Source organism: Triticum urartu, chromosome 1A, assembly GCF_056163025.1.
Source record: "Triticum urartu cultivar PI428250 chromosome 1A, HENAU_Tu73, whole genome shotgun sequence".
NCBI lineage: Eukaryota > Viridiplantae > Streptophyta > Magnoliopsida > Poales > Poaceae > Triticum > Triticum urartu.
Window position 1 is genome coordinate 43693147 of NC_141873.1, and position 7619 is coordinate 43700765.

The 7619-nt window shown below is 48.8% G+C and overlaps 1 pseudogene; it reads left to right on the forward strand.

Annotated features, from left to right (window-relative positions):
• The first annotated feature begins 1375 nt into the window (after nt 1-1375).
• Nucleotides 1376-2588, forward strand: LOC147989824 (uncharacterized; annotated as a pseudogene).
• The last annotated feature ends 5031 nt before the right edge of the window (nt 2589-7619 follow it).

Sequence of the window (7619 nt, forward strand, 5' to 3'; positions counted from 1 at the left end):
TATAATTTTAAAAATAACAGTATATGTTTACATGCTTTACTACCAACAATAGTATTCAGCTAAAAGGAGACTAAATCACCGATGCAAAAAAGCAAGATATACAGATGAATCCAATGAGCATGTTGTTATACAAGTTACATTTTTTAGAAATCTGCCATCACTGATTGCTCTATTCTGAATTTCTAATTGTTGTCGAGCCTAGGGATGCCGCTGATGCTTACTCAAGACACAGACGCTGATTTCAAGAGAAGACTTGCCATGCCATAAAGCTACTCTCAACAATATTAGGAGAAATTTCTCTTGTACCCAAGTGGGATCAAATGTCTGGCTGCTGCCACCTGCTCCACATGTTTAGTATCTGCATGGATATGTGATAGTGATAAAGCTACTCTACAACACCATGGATGCTAAAACTACTGTCATAGGTAGAATATATTTTATAAACATAAATCTCAGCAAATTAACACATGCCAGCGTTTCAGGACATAGAGCAGAGAGGCTAATCAATAAAAGTATTCGCTATTGCTTGACGTAACAAGTTGTGCAAGAAAAATGAAAGTATGGCCTCCCAATATGTTCTCTTGCAAGGGAAACATTGAATTTGTGCTATGCAACCTTTCCCAATGTTCACCACGTTATTAGTAAAGAAAATACGGCAGAAAAACCAGAGCAAATTACCTGCATGAATGAGTGCGTCAGGGAGAAGCCAAATGAGATTCATCCCACAATGGAAGGGGCCAATCTCCCGGCCACACAAGGTGTGGGCTATCTGTTAGATGTGTATAGTTTATTGTGTACATCCCCATTGTATAAGGGGCTTTTCTGCTCTTTACCACATCTGGTCTGTATATGTACTGGCCACTGGCCCTTAGTAATAGTTAGTTGCTCACTTATCCAACATGGTATCAGTTGCCAGGTTCCTCTTCCTCTCCCGCACGCTACAGCTCCGTGCCTAGCTTCCCCGTCGCCGGCCATCTCCTTCCTCGTTGACGGCCATCTTCTCACGCCCGGCAGCCCCTGCCCGCGCCTACCGAGCTCGCCCATGCCCAGGCCGCGCCCTCCCCGCCCGGCTGCGCCCAGGCCCCGCCCCGGCCGCGCGCAGGCCGCGCCCCGGCTGCGTCCCGGCCTCGTCCCGGCCGTGCCCACCTCGTCCGCCTGCACCCGGGCGGAGCCCCGATCCTGCCGCTGCTTAAGTTGCTGCTGCCGCTGGCTGCTGCCGCTGCTTAACCTGCTGTCGCAGGAGCGGCCCAGGGCCGGCGCTCTTCATGGCCTCCCGATTCTCCACTCGGGGCTAGAGTGAGGTTCTCCCTCCGATCCAGATCGGGGAGCGTTGACTTATCCAAAAAAAACAGAGGAGATAAACCAGAGTTCCCTCATGTCTTCCTCGGGCTATGTTGTCGTTCCTAGGTGCTCCGTGATCTTCGATGGCACCAACTATGCTGAGTTTGTGGGGTTCATGCGCATCCATATGCGTGGCCTTCTTCTGTGGGGTGTTCTTTTTGGCGAGGTCCCCTGTCCGTCATGCCCTATTGCGCCCGTGGCCCCAATCCCACCGGTGCCGCCGGTCCTTGCTGCTGATGCTTCTTAGGCTGACCGGGATGCTGCCAAGACTCTGGATGATGCTGCGGTTGATGCTTATGATCAGCAGGTATCCGCTTATTCCGATGCTCTCTCTGTGTACCGGGATGGTCTATCTGCTTACACTCAATGGTGCAATGATGATACTCGAGTGGCTGCCGTTCTCACTGCGAGTGTCCTCCCTCAGTTTGCTTCAGAGTTCATGGGACTTGGCATAGTTGCAGCGATGTGGGCTTATCTTTGTCAGCGCTATCAGCCCTCTGGTGATGCTCTCTACCTATCTGTGGTGCGTCAGGAGCACGCCCTTCAGCAAGGTGATTCCTCTGTTGATGAGTTCTATTCACAGTGCTCTGCCATCTAGCGTCAGCTTGACTCTCTTCGGACGGTTGTCTGTGGCACCTGTCGTTGCTGTCAGACTACTCGGTCTGATCTGGAGTTTCAGCGGATCCATGAGTTCTTATCTCGTCTCCGCTCTGAGTTTGAGCCGCGACGTGCTCACTTAATTGCTCGTGTCCGTGTTCCTATCTCGGAGGTGCTTGCTGAGCTTTGTGCTGAAGAGACCCGCCTTCGCTCTGCTGGTCTGCTGGTGGTCCCGTCTGTGTTGGCTGCTCGGGCTCCTGTGTCATCAGCTCGGCTCACCACTCCACCGTTCCTTCCCACACCTTCCGGGGGGTGGGTCGCCCTGCTTATACTGAGAGGGGCACGTCGCGCCGTGACACCGTCTGTGGTTACTGCTCCTGGCCAGGTCACCCAGAGTCTGATTGTCGCCAGAAGAAGCGAGATCAGAGGCGCTCCCTCTCCAGCGGGACTCCTGTGTCTTCCCCGACTCCGTCACTCACTGACCAGGATATTGTGCGCCTAAAGCGTCTTCTTGCTTCCTCGGGCTCCTCGTCGACTGGCTCCACTGCTGCTGTGACTGCATCCTCTTCCTCACCATCACCGGCATCTACACAGTCAGGTACATCCTCGTGGGTTCTGGATTCTGGAGCCTCCTTTCATATGTCTTCTGATTCTTCCGCGCTGTCTTCTCTCCGACCTCTTGATTCGCCTGTTAATGTTCTTACTGCCGATGGCACATCTCTTCCTGTTGCTAGTCGTGGTATTCTTTCCACTCCTTCCTTTTCTGTTCCGAGTGTTTCTCATGTTCCTCGTCTTACCATGAACCTTTTTTCCGCTGCCCAACTTACTGATTCTGGTTGTCGTGTCATTCTTGACACCGACTCTTGCTCCATTCAGGATCGTCGCACCAAGGCCTTGGTTGGTGCTGGCCCTCGGCGCCGTGAGTCAGAGGGCCTTTGGGAGGTTGACTGGCTGTGTGTTCCTTCCGCTGCCACCACTTCTGCCAGCTCTCATGCTCTTGCTGCCTCTTCTTCTGCGTCCTTCCAGCAGTGGCATCATCGCCTTGGTCACATCTGTGGCTCTCGCTTATCTTCTTTAGTTCGTCAGGGCCTCTTAGGGTTTGTATCTGGAGATGTCTCCTTACATTGTAATGGTTGCAGACTTGGCAAACAGACTCAGTTACCTTATCCTACCAGTGAGTCTGTATCTCAGCGTCCTTTTGATTTAGTTCATTCTGATGTCTGGGGTCCTGCTCCCTTTGACTCGAAAGATGGTCATCGCTATTATGTTTTGTTTATTGATGATTTCTCTCGCTACACTTGGCTCTACTTCATGAAATCTCGTAGCGAGGGTCTCCCTATATACAAACGCTTCGCTGCCATGGTTCAAACCCAGTTTGCCATGCCCATTTGCACTTTTCGTGCTGACTCTGCTGGAGAGTATATCTCTCAGCTGTTGCGTGGTTTTCTCGCGGAACAGGGTACTCTTGCCCAGTTCTCGTGTCCTGGGGCTCATGCTCAGAATGGCGTTGCCGAACGAAAGCATCTTCATTTACTTGAGACGGCTCGTGTGCTGATGATTGCTGCTTCCCTTCCACCCCATTTTTGGGCTGAGGCTGTTTCCGCATCCACCTATCTCATCAACATTCAGCCCTTGTCTGCTCTGCACAGGGTGGTATTCCTATGGAGTGTTTCACTGGTCGCTCTCCTGACTACTCTGCTCTTCGTATGTTTGGATGCGTGTGCTATGTTCTTCTTGCCCCCCGAGAACGCACCAAACTGACTGCTCAGTCGGTTGAGTGTGTTTTCCTTGGCTACAGTGATGAGCACAAGGGCTATCGATGTTGGGATCCTGTGGGTCGTCGCTTGCGCATCTCTCGTGATGTGACTTTTGACGAGTCTCGTTCTTACTACCCACGTTCTTCTTCCTCGATTTTCTCTGTCAACGACCTTTCTTTCCTTCTCCTTCCCGATACACCCTGCTACGTGCCTCCTGTGTCGCCTCTTCCTCCAGCACCTCTCATTTCTTCTCATTCACCACCGACCCCGTCTTCTCCATCCTCCTCCTCCACCTCTCCACCATCATCTCCAGTCCGTCGTCCTCTCTCCCTATTCCCTCTCCACTATACTCGTCGCCCTCGTCCTGAGGATGTCTCCCCTGACGCGCCTTCCACCTCTGGTGCCCCTCTCCTCACGCCTCCCCCGGTCCACAACCTCCGGGCTCAGCCTCGCCCCCCGCCTGATTGCTACTCTCCTGATCGGTATGGTCTCTCTGTTATTGCTGAGCCCACTTCCTATCGGACTGTCATGACTCAACCTGAATGGCAGCTTGTGATGGCCGAAGAGCTTGCTGCCCTTGAGCGCTCTGGCACATGGGAGCTGGTTTCCCTCCCTTCCGGTGTTCGTCCCATCACCTGCAAGTGGGTCTACAATATTAAGACTCACTCTGATGGTTCTTTTGAGCGATACAAAGCTCGTCTTGTGGCCCGTGGTTTTCAGCAGGAGCAGGGACGCGATTATGATGAGACATTCGCTCCTGTGGCTCACATGACCACTGTCCGCACTCTCCTTGCTATGGCTTCTGTTCGTCAGTGGTCTATCTCCCAACTTGATGTCCAGAACGCTTTTCTCAATGGGGAGTTGCGTTAGGAGGTTTACATGCAGCCACCACCGGGGTACTATGCTCCTAACGGTATAGTCTGTCGACTTCGCCGCTCCCTCTATGGCCTTAAGCAGGCCCCTCGCGCCTGGTTTGAGCGCTTCGCCTCTGTGGTTACTGCCGCTGGTTTCTCGCCCAGTGATCATGACCCCGCACTGTTTGTCCACACGTCTCCTCGTGGTCGGACTCTTCTCCTTCTCTATGTTGATGACATGATCATTACTGGTGACGACTCTGAGTACATTGCCTTTGTTAAGGCTCGCCTTCGAGACCAGTTCCTCATGACTGATCAAAGTCCTCTTCGCTATTTTCTTGGAATTGAGATCTCCTCGACCTCTGATGGCTTCTACATCTCCCAAGAAAAATATATTCAGGATCTTCTTGCTCGCGCTGCTCTTGGTGATGAGCGCACCGCTGTGACTCCTATGGAGCTCAACGTTCAGCTTCGTGCCACTGATGGTGACCCTCTTCCTAATCCCACTCGCTATCGTCACCTCGTTGGCAGCCTTGTCTATCTGGCTGTTACACGCCCTGACATCTCCTATCCTGTCCACATCCTGAGTCAGTTTGTTTCAGCCCCCACCTCTGTCCACTATAGTCACCTCCTCCGTGTTCTATGATATCTTCGTGGCACGATCTCTCAGCGTCTGTTCTTTCCCCGCTCTAGCTCTCTTGAGCTCCAGGCCTACTCTGATGCTACCTGGGCTAGTGATCCCTCTGATCGACGCTCACTGTCTGCTTACTGTGTCTTTCTTGGTGGCTCTCTTATTGCCTGGAAGACAAAGAAGCAAACTGCAGTTTCTCGCTCGAGTACCGAGGCTGAGTTGCGAGCCATGGCTATGTTGACAGCTGAGGTGATATGGTTACGGTGGTTACTTGAGGATTTTGGTGTGTCTGCTACTACCTCCACTCCTCTCCTGTCTGACAGCACCGGTGCTATCAGCATTGCGCGTGACCTGGTGAAGCCTGAGCTCACCAAGCACATCGGTGTGGATGCCCACTTTGTGCGTGCTGCTGTGCAGAATCATACTCTTGCTCTTCACTATGTGCCCTCGGAGTTACAGTTGGCTGACTTCTTCACGAAGGCACAAACTCGAGCACAGCATGGGTTTTTCCTCTCCAAACTCAGTGTTGTTGATCCACCATGAGTTTGATGGAGGGTGTTAGATGTGTATAGTTCATTGTGTACATCCCCATTGTATAAGGGGCTTTTCTGCTATTTACCACATCTGGTCTGTATATGTACTGGCCACTGGCCCTCAGTAATAGTTAGTTGCTCACTTATCCAACACTATCTACTTACACATGCTGGAGAAATACATCTACAACATGTACTATATGTGAATGTCAACATAAGCTAAGACACTATCCTGTACATTCGACACCCTATGAAATGCACAATAACTAAAATCAAGCCGATTTTTTTTCATTCTTATCAAGCTCTAAGTGTAGATAAACAGTAGCTATACATCATTTAAAAATTCGACATGTTAAGTCTAGAGAGTCAAGCTTAGAACCAAAGAATGGCAGATGTGTTCAGCAGCACTAATTAAATTAAAACGTCCTAGAGCAGGACCAAGTAGATTAGTTAATTATCAACTCTAGCAAAACAGAGAGTTAATCATGCCGATTCATAGCTAAACAACACAGGAAATCATAGCACAAACCAGGGTCAGATGAGCACCACAGAACTCTACCTCATCGGCATGACCATATCTCTACTACTATTAAAAAAGCAAACTTAAATTATCTTAAGGTCACCCAGATTAGTGTACACGGAACAATCAGCACCCTACGATCTAATCCACTTAAACCCATCCTACTGTCAATAATTCCATCAATTGTCTGCCACCCAGATCAACAGCCACTAATAGAAAAAGGACCTAATGTGAGACACATTAGTGCCGGTTTGATTTTAGCCCGGTACTAATGGTACCATTAGTGCCGGTTCGAACGGCTATGCATTAATGCCGGTTCGTGCCACGAACCGGTACTAAAGGGGTGATGGCAGGCTGGCATCAGGCCGGGGCCCCACGATCACCTTTAGTACCGGTTCGTGTCACAAACCGGTACTAAACGGCTAACCTTTAGTACCGGTTTGTGCCACGAACCGGTACTGAAGGGGTCTGACCTATAGTACCGGTTTGTGACACAAACCGGCACTATAGGGCAATTTTCAAACTCTACCCCCCCCCCCCGGTGTGTCGTCATTTCAGTTTTGAAAAAATCAAAAGAAAATGATAAAAACTTCAAAAAATAAAATCCTTCGAGAGGTAGTTATATTACTACATCTACTAGTTAGGAAAATTTGAAAACTTAAATTTGGACATATTTTGCAAAAAGTGTAGGGAAAATGTAAAACGGCTATAACTTTTGCATACGATGTCGAAAAAAACGTATAATATATCAAAAAAATTCACACGAAAATCCGCATCCGATGGAGACCGCCTACAGCCTGTTTGCAATTTTTTAGAATCCTCAAATTCCAAAACGAAAAAAAAGATATGGTCAAATTTCAGTTTTTTTTAAAAAATTGGTTAAATCTGGTCAAACTACTTATTCAAGAAGTATTAATGTTACTACATAATTATTCAAGAATATTAGTGTTACTAAATAATTATTTCAATTTTTTAAATTTTGGTCAAATCTGGTCAAACTATGGTCAAACTTATTCAAGAAATATTAGTGTTACTAAATAATTACTGTTTTTTAGAATAATAGTTTCAAACTCAAACGGTGAAACGTGTGACCTAATGCTCAAGCTAAACTACTGGGGGTTAATAGGATTGACAGCTTACATTTGTCAGGAAAACAACAAGTGCAGACTTGGAATGTAGGGGAATAGAACTCCGAAGTTAAGCGTGCTCAGACTGGGGGAGTGAGAGGATGGGTGACCGGCCGGGAAGTCAGGCGATTTGGAATGAGTGATCCACACTTGAGCAGTTAAGAGAGGTGATTAGAGACTAAATCATCAAATAATTCAGAAAAATTAAAAATAAAAAAATTCAAAAAAACCTTTAGTACTAAAGGTCCCCCATACCAGG